The following is a 20,025-nucleotide window of genomic DNA, read 5'->3' on the forward strand; positions in this document are numbered from 1 at the left end:
TTGCTCTTCTTTTCTTCGATCTCCTGTGGAGTTTGTAGGTGTTCAGAATGGTTTGATCCCTATCCAGCTGAATTCCTGAGAGGAGACGAAATCCAGGTCTCCTACTCCTCCGCCATCTTGGTCTGCCCCCCCTTAAAATTTTTTAAGTGAAAGGATGAAAAAGGATATGCCATGAGGAGAATAATTGAATAAAAGCTACAGTCGTTGAATTAATATCAGAAAAAAGCACATTTAGAGGCCAAAAGCATTACAAATGAATAAAAAATAAGCTTCATGTTAAAAAAAGAAAAAGCTTTCATTTGCTAGGTAGATGTGGCAGTTACACATTTATATACACCAAATAACATAGGCCAAATATATATAAAGCAATAACTGATGGAACTAAAAGGAGAAATAGGCAAATCTAATATCTTAGGAGTTTTTAATCATACTTCTTTCAGTAACAGTATAAGTAGTCAAAAACAATCAGTGAAGGTATGGACATCTGAACAACAAATTGGTAAACATAATCTAATTGTAACTTAAGGACATTCTACTCAATAATTGTAGTGTATACACATTCTTTCCAAAAACATATGAAGTGGCTAAAAGGTTAACTGTATCATTGGTCATAAAACAAGTCTTAACCAATATCAAAGAATTGAAATCATACAGAATATATTTTTAGACCATAGTGCAATTAAGTTAAGAATCAATGACCAAAAAACTACAAATTCCCCTGTGTTTGAAAATTAAGGAATACCCTTCTAAATAACTCATTGTTCAAAGGAAGAAATCAAAATTTTATTTATTTATTTTTAAAGATTTTATTTATTCATTTGAGACAGAGAGATGCAGAGAGAGAGCATTAGCAGGGGGAGAGACAGAGGGAGAAGCAGACTCCCCGCTGAGCTGGGAGCCCTACGTGGGGCTCTATCTCAGGACCTGGAGATCATGATCTGAGCCAAAGGCAGATGCTTAACCATCTGGAGCCACCCAGCCACCCCAAAATCAAAATTTTAGAATTAGAAAATATTTTAAACTAAAAGATCAAGAAAACAGTGCATAAAAATACTTATAGGATGCATCTTACAGGAAATATCTACCTTTAAATGTATGTATTATAAAAGTAGAAAGACAGAAAATGATGAGTCAAGCAATCATCTCAAGAAATTAGAAATAGAAGAGCAAGTTCCAAAGAAAATGGAATAAAGGAAAAAAAATAGTAGAAGCAGAAATTAAGGAAAGAGAGAAACTTATAATAAAATCAGCAGAGACCAAAGTTGATCTTTTGAAAAGAGTAATAAAATTGACTAGCTAATAATAAAAGTAACTATCTAGCAAGACTAATCAAGAGAAAACAGAAGAAAAATAAGCTATTTAGGTAAGAAAAAAGGAAAAATCATTATAGATCTTACAGATACTAAAAAGATAACAAGAGAATATTATAAACAATTCAGGTCATTAAATTTTAGACTTTGATAAAAAAGAAAAATTAACATTAAAAATACAATTTATTAAAACTAACATGGGAAAAATGGAATATTATGAATCATCCTATAACATCAAAGAAATTGAATCCATAATTTTAAAATTTCCACAAAGAAAACTCAGTGCCAAATGGCTTCATTAGTGTATTCTACCGAACATTTAAAGAAGACATAGCCGAGGTGCCTGGGTGGCTCATTCCTTAAGCATCTGCCTTCGGCTCAGGTCATGATCCCAGCGACCTGGGATCGAACCCCGCATCGGGCTTCCTGGTCCGTGGGAAGCCTGCTTTTCCCTCTCCTACTCCCCCTGCTTGTGTTCCCTCTCTCGCTGTGTCTCTCTCTGTCAAATAAATAAATAAAATCTTAAAAAATAAAATAAAATAAATAAAGAAGACATAGCCAATTATATACAAACTGCTTCAGAGAACAGCATAAAATGGAAAACTCCCAAACTTATTTTATGAGGCCAACAAAACTGTTACGCCACAATCTGACGTGGACATTACAAGAAGTGAACAGGACAGGATCATCTCAGTCATAAAGATGCAAAAATCATAAACAACATATTAGGAAATCAAATACAGCAGTGTTTAAAAAGGTTTAATGTATTATGACCAAGAAAGATTTATTCTGAGAAAGCAAGATTGGTTTAGTGTTGAAAAACTTGAACAATTAACTCACCACATTAACAAAATAAAGGCTAGTTATTATATTTTCATCTTAATGGAGAAAAAGCATTTAATAGAAGTCATCTCCATTCTATGATTTTTTAAAAAGATTTTATTTAGGGGCGCCTGGGTGGCTCAGTTGGTTAAGCGACTGCCTTCGGCTCAGGTCATGATCCTGGAGTCCCTGGATCGAGTCCCGCATCGGGCTCCCTGCTCAGCAGGGAGTCTGCTCCTCCCTCTGACCCTCTTCCCTCTTGTGCTGTCTCTCATTCTCTCTCTCAAATAAATAAATAAAATCTTTAAAAAAAAAAAAAGATTTTATTTATTTATTTGAAAGAGAGTGAGTGAGAGAGAGCATGAGCAGGGGGAGGTCCATTCTATGATTTTAAAATCTTATGACAAGCCCCAAATAGAAAGGAACTTTCTCAATCTTACAAAGGACACCTATACAAAAAATCCACAGCAAAAATCATACTTAGGGGTGAAACACCCTATGATGTACCATCACCTTCAGGATAAATCCAGACTGCTTTGTCATCTGCTGGCTCCACCCATGAATCCAGAGCCCCAGCGACGGACAACAATTTGCAGCTTCCCAAACTGCAAAATTATGTAGGCCAACCCCATTGCACACGTTCTCTATTAAACAGAGGTCCTATTGCTATTGTACAAGTACTTATTTATAAGTGCCTCTCAAATTATTACTGACACTAAAACATAAATGAATTTATGACCAAAAATATGAAATAAACGAGTAGTCTGGGACAAATGCCTTTAGATACTAAATGCCACAAATAGGAATTTTTCAGGATAATAACAGTATGTGGAAAGAAAATCTCTAGCTATATGTCCAGCTAACATCAGGGAAAAGAGATTTTAAGAATTAATTGCTCCAGGGGCGCCTGGGTGGCTCAGTCGGTTAAGCGACTGCCTTCGGCTCAGGTCATGATCCTGGAGTCCCGGGATCGAGTCCCGCATTGGGCTCCCAGCTCGGCAGGGAGTCTGCTTCTCCCTCTGACCCTCCTCCCTCTCATGTTCTCTGTCTCTCATTCTCTCTCTCTCAAATAAATAAATAAAATCTTTAAAAAAAAAAAAAAAGAATTAATTGCTCCACTGTATAAACAATTTCAACACAAATCAAATTAGAAGAAACTTGGGTGGTTTTGTTTAGTAAATCAAACTGTGTAGTGTTGGAAAAAAGCTAAGTATATAAGGAAAATATATCCTTTCTGGAATTTAAATGGGAAAAATATGCAGTGCCCCAGATCCTAAAAGATGCATGATGTTTACATCAAAAGAACACAGAAAGAAGTGTGAGAAGGCTAATTTGAGGATAAAAAATGAACTCCTGAATTGGAGAAGAGGTAATAAAATGACGAAATCATTTTATCCCTGTTGTAGTGCATGGTCTTTGAAGGCAGATTAACCTGGGGAGAAATACACAAGGTCCTTGTGATCTTCTGCCAATCAATTAACCTCTCTGAGGACCAGTTGTCACTAAGTTTAAAATGGCAAATGGATGTGATGTAAGTCTCCCCCTACCAACCAAAAAAAAAAAAAAAAAAAGTCTCTTTTTCTACAGTCATTCCTCTTGCCCCACTTGAAAGCTACATCCTCATTTTCCCAGATGACAAAAAGAATAAGACAAGATGCTCCAAAATTTCCTTAAGAGATCCAAAATTAAAAGCTCATTCCTTAAATTAAAAGGGACAAAGAAACCACAAAAGGTAACCCATTCAAATGAGCCTCACAAGCTGTGGGGCTAAGGAATTCACTGATGGATGAGGGCTGCCTTATGCAGATAGAGCATTTCACAAATCTGTTCCAGACCTCTGCTGAAGTTTCTGCCTCCTTCCGAAATGTATTGCCATCATTAATGCACACTGGAATGGCCAGCATTCCCTCCAACTAGCTGTGCACAAAAGTAGGTTGCATGCTCACTCACAGGGAGGATGATTTGCAAAAGGAGACCAGAGAAGCAGGGTGTTCATGCATGTGCAAAAACCTTGCCGAGAAGATGACTCGTTACATTAGAGGTGATCAAGCTTCCAAAGGAACCAGGAAAACTCAATTATGCTGTTAAGAGTGTGCACAGCCAAGTATGTGCTGAGCTGTTCTCTTCCCTTGATTCTTGCCAAAAAGGCTGATGTGCAGCGCTGCTTATTATGTGTGTGTTTTTTTAACTCCAGGGCTCCATGGAACCCTTTCTTAGAATGTCAGAGACTAAGACAAGTCCCAGATCTTGTGAGCCAACCCAAACTTGGCTGGGCTCAGAGATGGATGATATTCCATCAGGGGCTGGCCCCTGTTCCTCTAAGAATGGATTCAGGAGATGGGGACATACCATTGACAAAACTCCCTCCCAAGGCTATGAGGGTGTATTGAGAGAACACATCCGAATGTGGCCTCCCGTGGAGGCTGCCAAGAACCGGAGGAGGAGGAAAGAGCTATCTAGAGAAAGGGATGGCTGTGAAGGAGATAAGCTTCAGCCCTCCAGAGTTGTCAGTCGGGGATTTAGAGGGGCTTAGAATGGAAGCAACACAGAGAAAATAAACCTTTCATAACCACCTTTAGGGCAGGCAGAAATAATAATTAGAGTAAAGATCTTTGCTCTGGCAGAAGAGCCCAGAAGGATTAAATCACAGTGACCCCAGTATTAAGTCGGCCAGATACCATGCTGATCTCTAAATGCATTATCTCACTTAACTGTCATGATGTCCTGGCAACAGTGACTATTATTTTTTTTTAATTCTTATGTTAATCCCCTACATTACATCATTAGTTTTAGATGTAGTGTTCCATGATTCATTGTTTGTGCATAACACCCAGTGCTCCATGCAGAATGTGCCCTCCTCAATACCCACCACAACAGTGACTATTATTATCTCCTCCATTTTGCAGATGGGAAAACTGAGGCTTTAGAGAGATTATGCAACTAGTCCAAGGCCCAAAAGCAGTGAGCATTGATTCACAACTGGATGCTGCCTCTCCATTGAAACTAATCCATGGCTTAATGAGGTGTTTAGCATACCAGAAGCATTCAGTAAATGATTATTAATGAAATAACTTATGTTGAATAAGGCAGGTCAGTACTTAATTATAAGGTCACATTGGATTAATAGAGACCTGGTGCTAATCAGCTGTGTGACTTTGGGTAAATTGCTGGACCATTCTGGGTTGCATTTTTCTAAAAAGAATTTAGACTAGATGCTTTCTGGGTTATGAGACAGCGATGAATGAGTCATATGGTGAGCCACCATTTAAAATAAGCTGCCCATCTACTCATCAAGTCTAACCAGAGCCCCCAGTGTAACTTTGACCCAAGTCCCCTCAGCTGTATGATGAAATTGTTTCTCTCTCTCAAGAGAAAAAAAAAATGCATGGGGCCGGAAAGCACACCCATTTTTCTAGAGCGCCCTGTGGCTTGGTTGGAGAGGACACTGCCATTAACAGAAGGGCCCTTTATCACAGTTGCCACTCCACTGTCAGTGACCAGATTGTCCCATTTGTCTCCATCAAGAGCACGGCATCCACACCGGATTTTAAAGGACCCCATGAAGGGCTTCTCTCTTTGCTCAGCCTGATGGCTCTTTTCTGGCAATTGAAATGCAGAGTTCTTTTCTATCAAAATGACCACATAAGGACAGGAAAAACCTATTAGAATGTGCTCAGAGCACAACTGTGACCTTGAATGTTTTCAGATGCTCCTTTTCTCTTCTTTTAAAAAAAATCCTTTTTATCTTAAAGCCATTAAATAATAGTTCATGGGCAGAGATGATTGGACTATAGAATTTGTTGTTTTTACATTCATTCTTAGGGACCATGACCTTACCATACAACATCCTTTTCTCAGTTACCACCTGACTGCCTCCAGACATGTTCATTCCCTCGATCCAGTCTCCATCAAAGCCTCCTCCTCTGGAAAACCTCCCTTGAGTCCATCAGGCAGATGTGAGCACTCTTTGTGGGAATGAATTATACTTGAGGCCAGGACCCATGATTTCTCTCCCTGCCATTCTCAGTACTTCATAAAGTGCCTGGTGTAAGATAGGCATTGAATATGTATTTGGTGAACGGATGTTGAAAGAATGCTTCAAAAAATCAGTTACAACATTAAGTAGTAGATTAAATGAAGTATAAGTTATGAGAATATATATTTTTAAGTAATGGTTATTGGTGGGTCTATAGCCAAACAGTAATTATACTGATGACCATTTTCTTCTTTAGACTTTATGAAGTATGTGACTTGAACAGGCTCTAGGCTAAAGAGAGGGACATATATATTTCTTGACAATCCAAACACACTTGCATCAGAACTTACGTTGAGCCTTAACCCAGTTCCTACCACCAATGAAAGGATCAGCCAGCAAGCATCTACAAGAAACAGGCTGGCCATCACTGCCCTAGATCTGAGAAAGATGGAATGAACCACGGTCAAGTTACATGCCCCAGCTGGAAAGAGATCGCTTGGTATGGAAGAGTGAAGGTTGAGTTACGAAGTGACTCGTGTTAAAATAAATCTATACAAGGAATTAAATTCAGAATATCACTCTTCTCAAACTTTGACCAGTTAGTTCTGCGGCCCTATTCAGACAAAGTTGCTACCTTGAAGAACAGATGCCAGAGAGAAAATATGTAAGAATCTTCCATCCCCTACACAGGCAAATGTCATTCTGTGGAAGGAGTGACTATAAATTCAGTTAGATGCAGGTTGAAATCCTGCCTTTTAGTAGCTCTGGGACCTTGGTCATGCCACTTACCTTCTGGGCATCATTTTTTGTCACTAGAAAAGTAGAGATAGTAACACTTGTCACATATTTTTGAAAGTAGGCATTCAATAAATGTTACTTTCCTTCTCTCCAGGCAGTAGGCCAGTGGTGAGGGGTGGCGAGGGGAGAACTGATAGGGAAACTTCTTAAATTGGGAAGAAATTGGCCCGATTTCCAACTGGGAAAGGTTTACTGTTGAAATAAATTGGTTGTGGAAAGGAGCAGCAAAGGTAGGTAAATTAGGGCTCTAGACCCAATTCCAATGTGGAAAGTGGGGCAAGCTTTCCCAGACAGCACCAAGTAGTTCTCTGGATGCCACTTGGGTGTTTTCTAATTCAACTCAATTCTGACACTCTCTACCCAGAAATAGCACCAGATTCCACAGGTTGATGGCTCAGTCCCACAAAACTGCCCCTGTCCCACATTCCCTCACACTCCAGATGTCAGTCACTAGCTCAGGTAGATTTACTTCTGTAAATCTGCTGTAAGTCAAAGGTTCCCAAAGCAGCCCCCTCGGGTTTGATTAATTTGCTAGAGCAGGTCGCAGAACTCAGAGAAACATTTTACTTACTAGATAGAACAACCAAGAAAAGAGATATATTGGTCATATGAATGACCAAATATATATTTCTTATAAATCACAGTATTGCAGTAGAAATCTTCAGAAATTGGAATCTATGTCAAACCACTCATTTTAATTCTACAGATATTTATTGAACACCTACTATGTGATAGATATTGTTCTGGGCCCTGAGGATATGGGGAGGAATAAGAGATGATCCCTGCTATCAGAGAGTTCACAAACTGTCAGGAGAGACATTCACTGAAGATGCATGCATATATGACTGATGAGCATTTTGAAGTGTGCTATGAAAGCATGTGGGAGCACAAGATCTAGTCTATACTGTCAAAGATCACTTACCTAAAAGTTCTGCTGATGTTGAGAACAAATGAATGAATAAAGATAAAATGGTAGGTTTTATATTTTCCTCCACCACTCGAATTACGCAGATATTTCTTGCATCCCTACTATGTGCTAAGCCTTGAGGAAACAGAGACAAGAAAGAAACTATGAAGAGTCTCTGCTCCCCCAAGGCCTTAAAATCCACTAGAGAAGAATAAAATAAACTGCAGAGAAGCCAAATCCTATCATAAATAAAAAGCTTTGAAAACAGGGGAGGGAATGGTAGCTCTGTTCTCCCAAGGGGAGATGAAAAGCATGCCAAGGAGGGAATCCAGCACTGGGGTTTGGATGGCAATTTCCATGCTACCCCTTGGGCTTTTACGCTGTGAATATAAGTGATGCCCGCAGTGGCAGCTGGTATTGTTAACAACTTGAAGCATTAATGTAATACAGTGATGCCCTCAGAAAATAAATAGAGCTGATAAAGAAATTAACATGTTCAAAAATAAATGCATCATCTGCTGACTTGTTCACATCTTCACACATGTTAGAGTTTACTCAGAGCTAGAAAGAAAGAATATAGCGGTAAAGTTAAACTCACAAGTGATAACCAGGAGGAAAGTCATTGTCCCCTCCCCAGCCACATAGAGTAAGTGACTGGAGAGCTTCCATTTCCAGGGCCCTTTCCAGTTTTCAAAGTACCTGCACATTCAAATTGCATTTGTTATGTCCAAGAAGCCCTAAAAACAATGAGTGCAGATATGTCCTTTCCACTATACAGGTAAGGAAGCTGAGACTCAGGAGGAATAAGTCATTTCTAGTGTCACATGCTGGAGAGTGGTGAAGGGAATAGTCAAAACCAAGTCTCCCCTCTAATGATCTCTGAATACCCCAGGGCTACTATAATGTGCATGTGAGCCACCTGGGAGTCAAAATGCAGAATAGGATTCATAAGTCTGGGGTGAGGCCTGAGGTTCTATACTTCCAGCAGTCTCCATAATGCTGATGCTACTGGGGAAAGGGCACTCTTCACCATGAAAGATAATCATGGTCTGTAATTTTCAGAAGGAATTATCTTGAAGGGTTATGACAGTGGACCATCCATCTTTCTCAAAATACCAAGCGGTTGTCTCTCAACAACTTTTACCTAAACAATAACTATTCTCCTTTGACCCGTCTGGGGCCATGGAAAACTATAGTTCATCTACCTCAGTCCTTATTCTTGTCTTGGTCTCTTCTGTCTCTTTCTGAGTCTATCTCAGTCTCTGACTCTCTGACTCTATTATCCTCTCTCTTGTGCTTGACCATCAAACCACATCCTTGAGTTAACAGTGAAAAGTAATGGCTCACATTGTGTTCTGCCTTCTGAGCAAAGGCCTACTCAACATGCTGCCTTTCAATATAATAGGTAATGACAATTCATCTTCATAATTCATCAATCAATATATACTCACTAACTGCCCCAGTGTGCTCAGAAGAGACTATGCTTCAGGATGGGCCTGCCTAGAAATGGGATATAAAATGGTTTGGGACAAAAAACAAAACAAAAAAACCCCAAAAAACCCATGGCATCAAGGAATAGGATGTGGAGATATTTAGGGTAAATCAAGATGTGCTCTTGGATGTAAGAATGGAAAGAAACTATGTTTAATGCTGTGAAGTATGGAAAGAAGTGTAAGACATAGTTATTTCTCTCTAGGACACATTAAATCTACTTAGGGAATTGATGAGAGAATAATTACATTCATGTTTATTAATGGTAGGGGCTAATTATTAGCATATTTGTTTGATTTTGTCATCTAGCATTCATTTCCCATTTTGTGACTGAGAGGATGGGGGTAATATGACCCATTGGTCACTGTCTGATGGGGTTCCCAGTCACAATGCCTTGCTTCACTGTTATGGGGTGAACATATGACCTAACCCAAATGAATCAGAGACTCTCTCCCTGGAATTTGAACTTTGAGCAGAGTAACAAGAAGACTGAAAGTAATTGGAACTGGTATCCTGGGTGGCAATGCCCCAAGACAATTCTCCATTGGTTCTTGCCAGAGCTTCTTTATCTCCTGTCCTTTCTGAGTATAGTTCTTATTGATTATGTGAGTAATCTTATGGCCTTTCAATAGATTCCTGTTCTACATAAGTAAGGAATTCCAATTTATACAAACCCTAGTGTACAGTTTTATGCATTATATAATTTAAGCATCACCAAAACCAAAAGAAATAGGTGTTATTGAATCCAATAAGGAATATTCTGTCTCCCTGAATTCTGAATGAATTGAAAAAAAGACAAAGATACCAAACATATCATCTTTATTATCAATAGAGCATATATTTGCAGATGATTGGATTTTTCAGTACTGCAAAAGTAAATAAACTCACACAAGGTATCTCTGGACAATGGCATACCTCCTAATGGAGAGGCAATCCTCTGTAAAATGTATAGCAGGGAGCAACAGAGAAGTAGACATAATTCATGTGGGCAACCCACTCCCGAGAGGAAGCAAGGGAGGAGCTGAGCCAAGCATAATGTACTTGTTCTTCACAAATGTGTCAATCAAGTCACTTAACTCCATTGCTCCACTCTACACTCCCCCTCCAAGGTATGACAAGTAGAGGGAGGAAGGAAACTAGGGCTCTTACTCCATTTGAGCTCCTTCTGCATGGAAAGAAATACCTGAAGAGGGGAAGAATCACTCTTCCCAAGAGAGATTGGTCCCCATTTTAATAAGCATTTCCAGGAATTTGCTAAACACTTTATTTGGATTACCTCATTTAATCCTCACGATCATCCTCTGAAGTTTCTACTGTTAATATGCCCATTTTATAGATGAAGATATTCAGGCTTGGAGAGGTTAACTAACTTTCCAGCATACCCAGCTAGTGTGTGATGAAACCAGGATCCAAGCCCAAACAGTGTGACCCCTGATTCTGTGTCTTATGTCACTGTGCCGAAACAGCCTCTCTAATAAGGAAACTGACACCAAGAGAAGTTAATTTACTCAGATAATAATTGGTAGAGCCAGATTTCAAACCTGGAGTCACATCTGTCTGACTGCAAATACCATGTACTTAACCACTATACAAAGGCACAAAAGACCTAAGAAAAATTTGAGTGCCAGCAAACACTCAGAAAAGAGAAATGTGAATTTAGCCTGGAGCACTCATGAAAGCTACATAGAGGGCTGGTGTTTTGAGATGGGTATTCAAAGACAGGTGGGATATATTTTGAAGAAGACATTTCAGTCTGAGAATCTAGCATGAATCCTAGATTGTTGAGCAGGGAGTAAGCTTAGAAGACATTGACTCCATGAGCAATGTAAGGAAACAGGGACCTTGCAGGGAAGGAAGAGTAAAAGAGGGAGAAGGGGGGTGACCAGAATAGATGAAGGGATCATGTGCACAGGAATCAGAAATAATGTTGAATAATGAGCCTAACTGTGAGGATTTTAAGCCAGGCCAAAAAGTATGGGTTGTCTAATTCTTGAGCACAGTTTGAGAGAACAGCCGGCCACAGAACCTATCAGTGATGTCCATCATGGTTTAGAGAAGGTCAAGCCCAAATTTAAGAAACCCAGTGGGGAGCCTGGTGAGCACCTCAGTCCAAAAGGGAGATGATGACGGCCTGCACTCGGCTGGTAAAAGACCAATGGGAAGGAAGAGGTGGCTCTGAGAGCCATACTAAAGCCATCTGCAGTTTGGTGATATGAATGACCTAAAGGATGGAGAGAAAAGAACAAGTTTCTAAACTGGAGGACTTGAAATTATCACTTGGAAAAATGGGAGAAATAGAAACTTGGCTTTGGAGCCCCCCATCTCTTCTTCCTGGGCCTCCTCCCTCACCCCCCTTCACCTACACCAAGATTTGATCTCGGGAAAGGGCCTAATTAATCCCTACAGCAAGTGTGTATGACAGGCAAGGACTAAGGCCTCACCATTCTCAGGAAGAAAAGCATTGACAATTGAATGGTGTTTTTTAGTTGTCCCAATTAGAGAAATCCAGGCACAAGCAGCCAACAGAGGAGGAATTTGAGAGAAAAGGGAGACCCCCTGCTTTTGGGAAATGGTGCTGTGTCAGTGCTTCCTCTGGCATGATGCTCCCAAAGTGCCAGGCACCCTCCTGAATGCCTTCCATATATGCCTGCATTGAACCCTAACAGCAACCCCATGAGGCTGACACTGGTCCCCACTCTAGAGATGAAGGATGAGGCATAGAGAGATTACACCTTGCCCCAAATCACATCACAAGAGGTGATAGAGCTGGGGTATGAGCCCAGGCAGGCTGTCTTAGAAGAGTAGTCTTGATGACAAAATGAGAAGTTGAGGCAGTAAAATAAAACCATTGTATCAGCACTTAGGAAACTTTCTTTAAACAGTAGAAATTCTTATTTGATTTATTCCAAGTTACATCTTACCCAGGAGACAGATAGATGATGGATAGATAGGTAGATAGATAGATAGATAGATGATAGATAGATAGATAGATAGATAGATAGACAGACAGATAGATAGATGATAGATAAACTATTCCAGGTCAAGGGAACAGAGTGACAGCCAGGAATCTGGAGCTCCTCCTATGTGACCTATCCCTTGTCCCACGTTGCTGACTCTAAAGTTCCTACATGGCTCCATGGAAACCTAATCTGAACACAAGTTCACTGCAAAGCATCTAATTCCTTGCCCCTGCTCTTCTAAGTCTTAAAGAATATACACAAGGAGAAGCAGAGATTGAAATACTGGGAAACGCTGTGGGGTCTCTCACCACCATCTCTGAACTAACTCACTCTACTGGTAGAGATAGAGACAGAGGGTACAAGCACCCATCACAAAGTCAGGCAGGTTGGAGGTCAAGAGAACAAGAGATAAGAGACTTGGCTGTACATAAACCTTGTCTAGCAGAGAAATGTCAGGCTTTCACTCTTCTAATCTGCCTCACATATTGCTGGGAGAGAGTGGATAGAAGCAGGGTGACTTTCACAACTCTAGGGGCACCATTCCCATAGAATACAATCTGAACGATGTCCTTGGGTGGAGAGGTCAGGGGTATATTCATGGTATATAATGACCTGTGTAGCCCAAGTATCAACCAATCAAAATGAAACCTGAACATTAAGTAGTCATACTTGTGCATATCACCTTAAAATCAAGCTGGAGGGAAAAATGGATGAGAAAAGTTAAAATCTGGTGGAAAGCACACAATTAAATCATTTCTGGCAAGCCACTTTATGGTTCATCAATCAGCCTATACATTGATTAGGTGCCCACCTTGGTCCAATTAATAGGATCCAAATCAGCTAATACGCGTATGGTGACTTATGCCAAAAGAGTGCCTTAAATGGGACTGTGGAGCTGAGGGGTTCTTCTGAGTGTCAGCTTTTCCAATTCACCTTCATGCATCCAGAACATCTTTAAAGCCCAGTTTAAAAGCCTCTTCAGCTCCATGAAGTCTTCTTTGCTTACCCTAAATGGAGATATTTTCCCCTTCTATATTAGCTCTCTTAACAGTTTGTATGATACTTTTACCCTTAATTAGGCTTTTTTAATGCCCATCTTTTCTTTGCCAGTTTAGACTATAAACTTCTTAAGGACAGGGGGTATGCTTTATTCATCCCTGTATGCCAGTGGTCCTCAACCCGTGGGGATTTCAATTGTCACAGCTTGGGGTAAGCATGGTGGAAGGTGGAAGGTGCTATTGGCATTTGGTGTGTAGAGGACAAGGCTGCTGTCAAACATCCTGTAGTGCACAGAACAGCTGCCCCCTCCTTGCTCCCAATATCCTATATGTCCAAAATGTCAACAGTGCCAAGGTTGAGAAATCCTGTATCCCTAGTGCTTGGCACATAGTAGGTGTTCAATAAGTGTTTGTTCAGTGAATAAATGAATAAATGGATGATTTGCATTTTCTTAAGTAGATTATCTCTTGCCTGGATCCCCTCATTATGGGTTGGCTCAGGGGTGATATGATTGGTGCCTATGGACAGATGGTCAGTCACGATGACTTGCATTTTGTAAGATGATACATGATAAGTTTGCTTCTTTCTCCCCTTCAATGGTTCTCCATTGCCTATAGATCAAAATGCAGGATAGCAGATAAGGCCCACCATGACCGATCCCTGCCTACCTTGTGCCACTCCCTACAACATGTCCCATTCTGTAAATGTTGGACAACTCAGTTGGATCTGCATGTTGGTGTATAAATAGCCAAGCCATAATAAGGTTATAATGAAAATTGCACACATCCCAGCATGTTTATAATAAATCCAGCCAATGATTTTCTTTATTGATGGTTCTTCATATAATGAGGCAGATCCTTAGACCTGTGGATACCAAGCTAGGATGCTATGAGCCAGTGGTTCTTAAATCTGGCTGCATATTAAAATCATCTGGGGGGTGCCTGGGTGGCTCAGTTGTTAAGTGTCTGCCTTCGGCTCAGGTCATGATCTCAGGGTCCTGGGATTGAGCCCTGCATCAGGCGCCCAGCTCAGCAGGAAGCCTGCTTCTCTCTCTCCCTCTCCCATTCCCCCTGCTTGTGTTCCCTCTCTCGCTGTCTCTCTCTGTCAAATAAATAAATAAAATCTTTAAAAGAAAAAAAGAGTTTAAAATCATCCGGAAAGCTATTAAAACATTAAAACAGCTAAACACCTCAGGCCCAACCAATAAAACCAGAATCTCTTGGCAGGTAGGGAGAGAAGGGCGTGATTCAAGACAAAACAAAACCCCCATGTTTTGTACAGTTTCTAATGTGCAAAAACTGCCATATAGATCGTCTGAAGCACTTCATAGAGGGCAACCTTCCAAAGATGTAAGTGGCCATAGGAAAATGTGGTTTCCCCCCAAAATGAAAGTGACCAATGAAAATCTTCTATTTTACACAGAATGAGAGGGAGAGTGGGGCACAGTTTCACACAGTGGGAACCAAGGCCAGGGAACCTACATTGGAAAAGTTGACCTGATTTCTTTTAGAAATTCAGGCTAGGACAGTGTAGGGAGGATCGCAGGCCAGCTGGATTTGGGAATGCCAAACCTCTGATTTCCTCTCAACTCATTCTTTAGTTATAGGAACTATATAATGCATGAGTGTGGTGTGACTGACTGTTCATAGACAACACGTTGAACTAATGATAGAGATCTTAAACTTTTTTAAAAGTCTTATTTTGATGAGAGTCTCAATGAGGGGTGCATATCAAAATCATCAAGGAAGAATTTTGAAATCAAAATCTCTGGAGACAGAAGCCATGTTTTTTTGTTTCTTTATAGTAAATTCCATGAGTGATTTTTCAGGATTCACTCCTGGTTAATTGTAACTCCTTAAATAAACCAGCATCTGATATAAAATCAGTTCACCTGTTCATCAGACTTAAAAGCAAACAAGAAAAAAAGAAAAAAAGCAAACAAGAAAGACCAGTATCCAAAGAAAAAGAAGAAAAGAAAGATCAGTATCATCTTCTGAATGTACTGAATTCCTGTTTTGGGGTGGTTCATTTCCAAAGGCATTTATCCCTAAATAAACTAAAGGGTATTACTTGGAGACCAAGTGGCAGACAGCTCTATCCAGGACTGAGCTGCAAGTAGGCAAAGTTCTGTTAATAATGCCAGCATCTGTTCAGTGTTTTCAACTGGAAAGCAACTATTTCCCATCTAACTTCACCGATCCACTCCTTGGAGTACTAATAAACTCTGAAACAAATAATATGCTATATGTTAAAAAAAAAAAAAAAAGATAGAAGGAAGGGAAAAATGAAGAGGGGGAAATCGGAGAGGGAGACAAACCATGAGAGACTATGGACTCTGAGAAACAAACTGAGGGTTCTAGAGGGGAGGGGGGTGGGGGAATGGTTAGCCTGGTGATGGGTATTAAAGAGGGCACGTACTGAATGGAGCACTGGGTGTTACACGCAGACAATGAATCATGGAACACTACATCAAAAACTAATGATGTAATATATGGTGATTAGCCTAACATAATAAAATAAAATTAAAAAAAAAAAAAAGACTGTGACAGATTCTCTCTTCCCATGCCAGTGAATTGGGTTGGCTCTTTACAACCAATAAGATTAATTTACAGAAATATTTAATAAAAAATCTTTCAAGGAAAAAAAAGACTTTGAATGCTTGTGGATTGGAGCATGGGCACCATGCAGCTAACATCACATCTATGCCAATGGCCATTTGCCATGCTGTTTTAGGTCTACATCTGCTGCTGGTTAGCAAAAATTCCATTCACAGCTGTCCAGATGAATCAAATGTCCAATTAGCATTTCTTGCTCAGTGACAGGATTCTGCCCAGAACAAAAATTCTAAAACAGAAAGCACAACAGAACAGAAACTTTTATTCATATTCTTGCTGAAAATCGTACTCTGTGAATTCTCAAATGTCTTAGGGGGAAAAAAAAACTTATAGGAAGCTAACAAAGTCCTCTAACAATGTGTTTTTTCCCTAGATGCAGTTAAGTTCAAAGAATTTCAGTTCATTATATGCATGCCTTCCTGATGAAAAGCCTCAGTCTGTTCTTTCCTGTTCCTCAGTTCTAAAGACCATCAAAATCGTAAGTTTGCCATCATACCACAAATGGAAGATGGAGTTACCTTCCACTAATAAAACCAACTCCTGTTTTCAACTTACGTATCTTAGGTAATAGAAAAATGAACTCAGACTAATCTTCAGATTTCCCTTAGCGCTGATAACCAGAATTTGTTTTGTACTTGTATGTTTAAGTATGCTAAGGTACTTGGCAAAATAACTAGAATTCTAACTCAAAAAGACTCATAGTAAAATAGCCCAAGAAGCTACTTGTGTCCTCCATTGTTGAAAACCTTTTCAATGGTTTTCCATCTCACACAGAATAAAATTCCTGAGTTTAGCTGTGTCTCCACACTCATTTTGACCCTGTCTCCCCTTGGCTTACATGATCCAGACACACTGGCCTAATTTCAGGTCTCTCTCTCTCAGTAAGCCAAATTCTTCTCTACCCCTGGGCCTTTGCACATGCTGTTTCTTCTGAATATTTCCCCTACCTCTGTCCTTCAGAACTTTAATTCCTGTGGTAGTCCTTCTTTGATCATATTTATTTAGCCCCATTTTCCTCCTATTGTAAAACCTCTCTAATTCCCTTCTTGGTTTCTTTGTAGCACTTATGATAGTTTGTAATTTAGTTTTTTATTCATGTACTTGTTTTGCCTTTATCTCCCAGTATAAAGAAAGATCCAAAAATCCAGAGCTTAAGTTATTCTTGTTCGTCATATCTCCACTGCCTAGCACAGTGCCTTTTATTTACTAGCATTTCAATAAATGTCAGACATCTATAAGAATGAATGAGTGAATGTCTGAATTCATGAATGAATGAATGTGAATTAATGAATTAACAATGTGACCAAACCATGCTTTACAACGGAAAGGACATTTTTCTTTTCTCAGTCGTGGCTAATGAAACTATCTTAGGAGGTCTTCCTAAAGAAGGGCCTTTCTCGTAAAGAGAAAGTTAAAACTTTCACGGGGAATTAACTCCCGTAATGATAACTGCCATTTATATAGTACTTTGTAACTTACAAAGCACTTGCTTGTACTTTTACCATTATTGTCTTCCCTATATTAGAGGAGAAAAATGAAACACAGAGCTCCTGTATCTTCTTAGTTGCCCAAGATCACAAATTAATAAGGGACAGAACTAGGACTCAAACTCGGGTCGACAGGTACTTAATTTACTGGTCTTTCCTCCCCCCACTCTCCTCCCAGCCTCGTTACTCTCTCCATCTTGCAGTCAAGTTACTCCTGCCAAAGTCTGGAGATGATTTTCAGAGGAATCTACCCTGAGGGAGAAATATAGTTTGATTTCAAATTTGATTGAATGTACAGCTAAATTAACTTGCTGGAGAAAAATCCATTTTCTAGCAGCAGTTTCAGCACATACTTTTAACAATTAACAAACATAATGCGTATGTTAAAAACAAAAACAAAACCATTTAAAAAAAGACAGTGGAAAAGGCTAAGTAAACAGAGGCCGCGCTCTGTGTCTCTAACTCAATGGTCCACTGCTCTCCACCTTAAGGATGGTCCCAGAGAGGAGACTCTCCAATATTTTTTTCTCTCTGGAGACAGTTGTACATATACTTTGTCTAATGGAAGTACCCCCATAGTTAAAATTGTTCCATTCACTGTCATTTCCCCCTGCCAAAGTTGATTTTTATGACAAGCTTCACTGTTCACTTGCAGCCCAGATGTTACCATGGCAGCGTGTAAGCTGCGGCTGCAGAAATAAGCTTTCCCTCCCCAGTCACACTGGGGTTAAAACGGTAATTACAAGAGCAATTTTTAAAGGCAGCTACACTTTATTATTATTATTTTTACATAATGATGGTACTGTTTTATTTGAATAATGTTCATTTTAAAATTATGATTTTGGGGGCCCCTGTGTGGCTCAGATGGTTAAGAGTCTACCTTCGGCTCAGGTCATGATCCCAGGGTCCTGGGATGGAGCCCCACGTCGGGCTTCCAGCTCAGCAGGAAGTCTGCTTCTCCCTCTCCCTCTCTCAAAATGAATAAATAAAAAATCTTTTAAAAAAATAAAATAAAATTATGATTTTGTATTATTATTATGTTTTATTCAAACAATAAAGATCAAAATTAAGAAAAAGAGGGAAAGAAGAGAGGGAGGGGGAGGGGTGAAGAAAGAAGGGCGAGGAGAGGAAGAGGAGGAGAGAGGAGAGGGGAGCTATGTTCCAGGATGCCAGCGTCCTGTGTTATTAATGAAAATAAATTTAAAGATCCATTTTCTTTTTCAATATTAAGATGCCTTGTAATTACAGCATTTCTCATTACCATCAACTTCCAATTCTGTTCTCAGCATGCCTAGGAAATTTGAACATATTCCAGGCAAGAAGAAGGCCAATCAGGATGTCACTGCTAAGGTCATAATGAAGGAAATATTCACAGCAAAGACAGGGAAGACCAAGATAAGCCTCACTAGGAGATCTGCTCTGTCTGTATTTGCTCTATCAGCAGTTTTTCTTTCTCTTTTAAACTTTTGAGCGGATAGCCACGCTACAAGAGCAGCAACCCAGCAAGGCTGGGTCTTCATGGACATTGTTGACTGCTGTGACCACACGGGACTTGCAACAAACCTAATCTGAAGCATATGTCCTAATGTTCCGAGTTCTTGTTATGCTGCAGGATAATTAGCGTACACGGTAAACACTCCGCATGGAGGGGGAATTACACGAACCTTGTCGAAGCAAGATGTGTCTCTTTTTCTCTTGGCCCTCATTCTTCAGTATCATTTTCAACCAGTGGCAATCATTTATCTTTAACTTGTCTAATACAAGTAAGACACACAGATATGGTTGGACACACACACACAAATGATGACAGAGTCAACTCAAAAGCTGAGATACTCCATGCTCCAGACACAAATCCTCTTTCCACCATGACCCAGATCTCTGCTCCTCTCTCCCCCAACACAGGCCTTTCCACAGTCTGCTGTTGTGGTTCTTCAGCTCTTGGGAATATCTGATCCATATATATACAATTCTCACCCCTGGCCCTGGTCTCTTAGATACCTGAGAGCCCAAGAAAAAAGCAAAAGAAATCTAAATAGGTATTGCGTATCAGGACTTGTGGTGGGTGCTTATACATGGATGATCTCATTTCAATTTTTCGGGAATGTAGCCCGTCTGACATTGCACATATTTTTTTTTTTTTAAAGATTTTATTTATTTATTTGAGAGAGAGAGAGTGAGAGACAGAGAGCACGAGAGGGAAGAGGGCAGAGGGAGAAGCAGATCCCCCGCCGAGCAGGGAGCCCAATGTGGGACTCGATCCCGGGACTCCAGGATCATGACCTGAGCCGAAGGCAGTCGCTTAACCAACTGAGCCACCCAGGCACCCTGCACATATTTTTATAAACACAGAAGTTGAAGTTTAAAGAGTGACTTGTTCAGCATGACAAAGGTAGTGAACCTGGCCAAGAGTCCAGACTCCAAATTCCATGCTCTTTCCATAGCAACACACAAAAAAACTCTTGAGAATAGGGTTGTGGATAACCCCTGCTGTTTAGGCTGAGAGAATGTAATAAGCATTGCTTCTTTCTTTTTTTTTTTTTAATTATGTTATGTTAGTCACCATACAATACATCATTAGTTTTTGATGTGGTGATCCACGATTCATTGTTTTCGTATAACACCCAGTGCTCCATGCAGTATGTGCCCTCCTTAATACCCAT

General features: G+C 40.0%; 1 long non-coding RNA gene across 1 annotated transcript in view; it reads left to right on the forward strand.

The window, feature by feature from the left end:
• Positions 1-15,679: 15,679 nt before the first annotated feature.
• Positions 15,680-20,025, forward strand: part of LOC145717361 (uncharacterized) — a 27,743-nt gene continuing 23,397 nt past the window's right edge. The window contains exon 1 of the long non-coding RNA XR_014140527.1: positions 15,680-16,356. This is a non-coding gene — a long non-coding RNA (uncharacterized LOC145717361). The remainder of the gene's footprint in view (positions 16,357-20,025) is intronic.

Source organism: Leptonychotes weddellii, chromosome 15 (assembly GCF_054177405.1).
Source record: "Leptonychotes weddellii isolate Sample4059 chromosome 15, ASM5417740v2, whole genome shotgun sequence".
In the NCBI taxonomy this organism is placed as follows: Eukaryota; Metazoa; Chordata; class Mammalia; order Carnivora; family Phocidae; genus Leptonychotes; species Leptonychotes weddellii.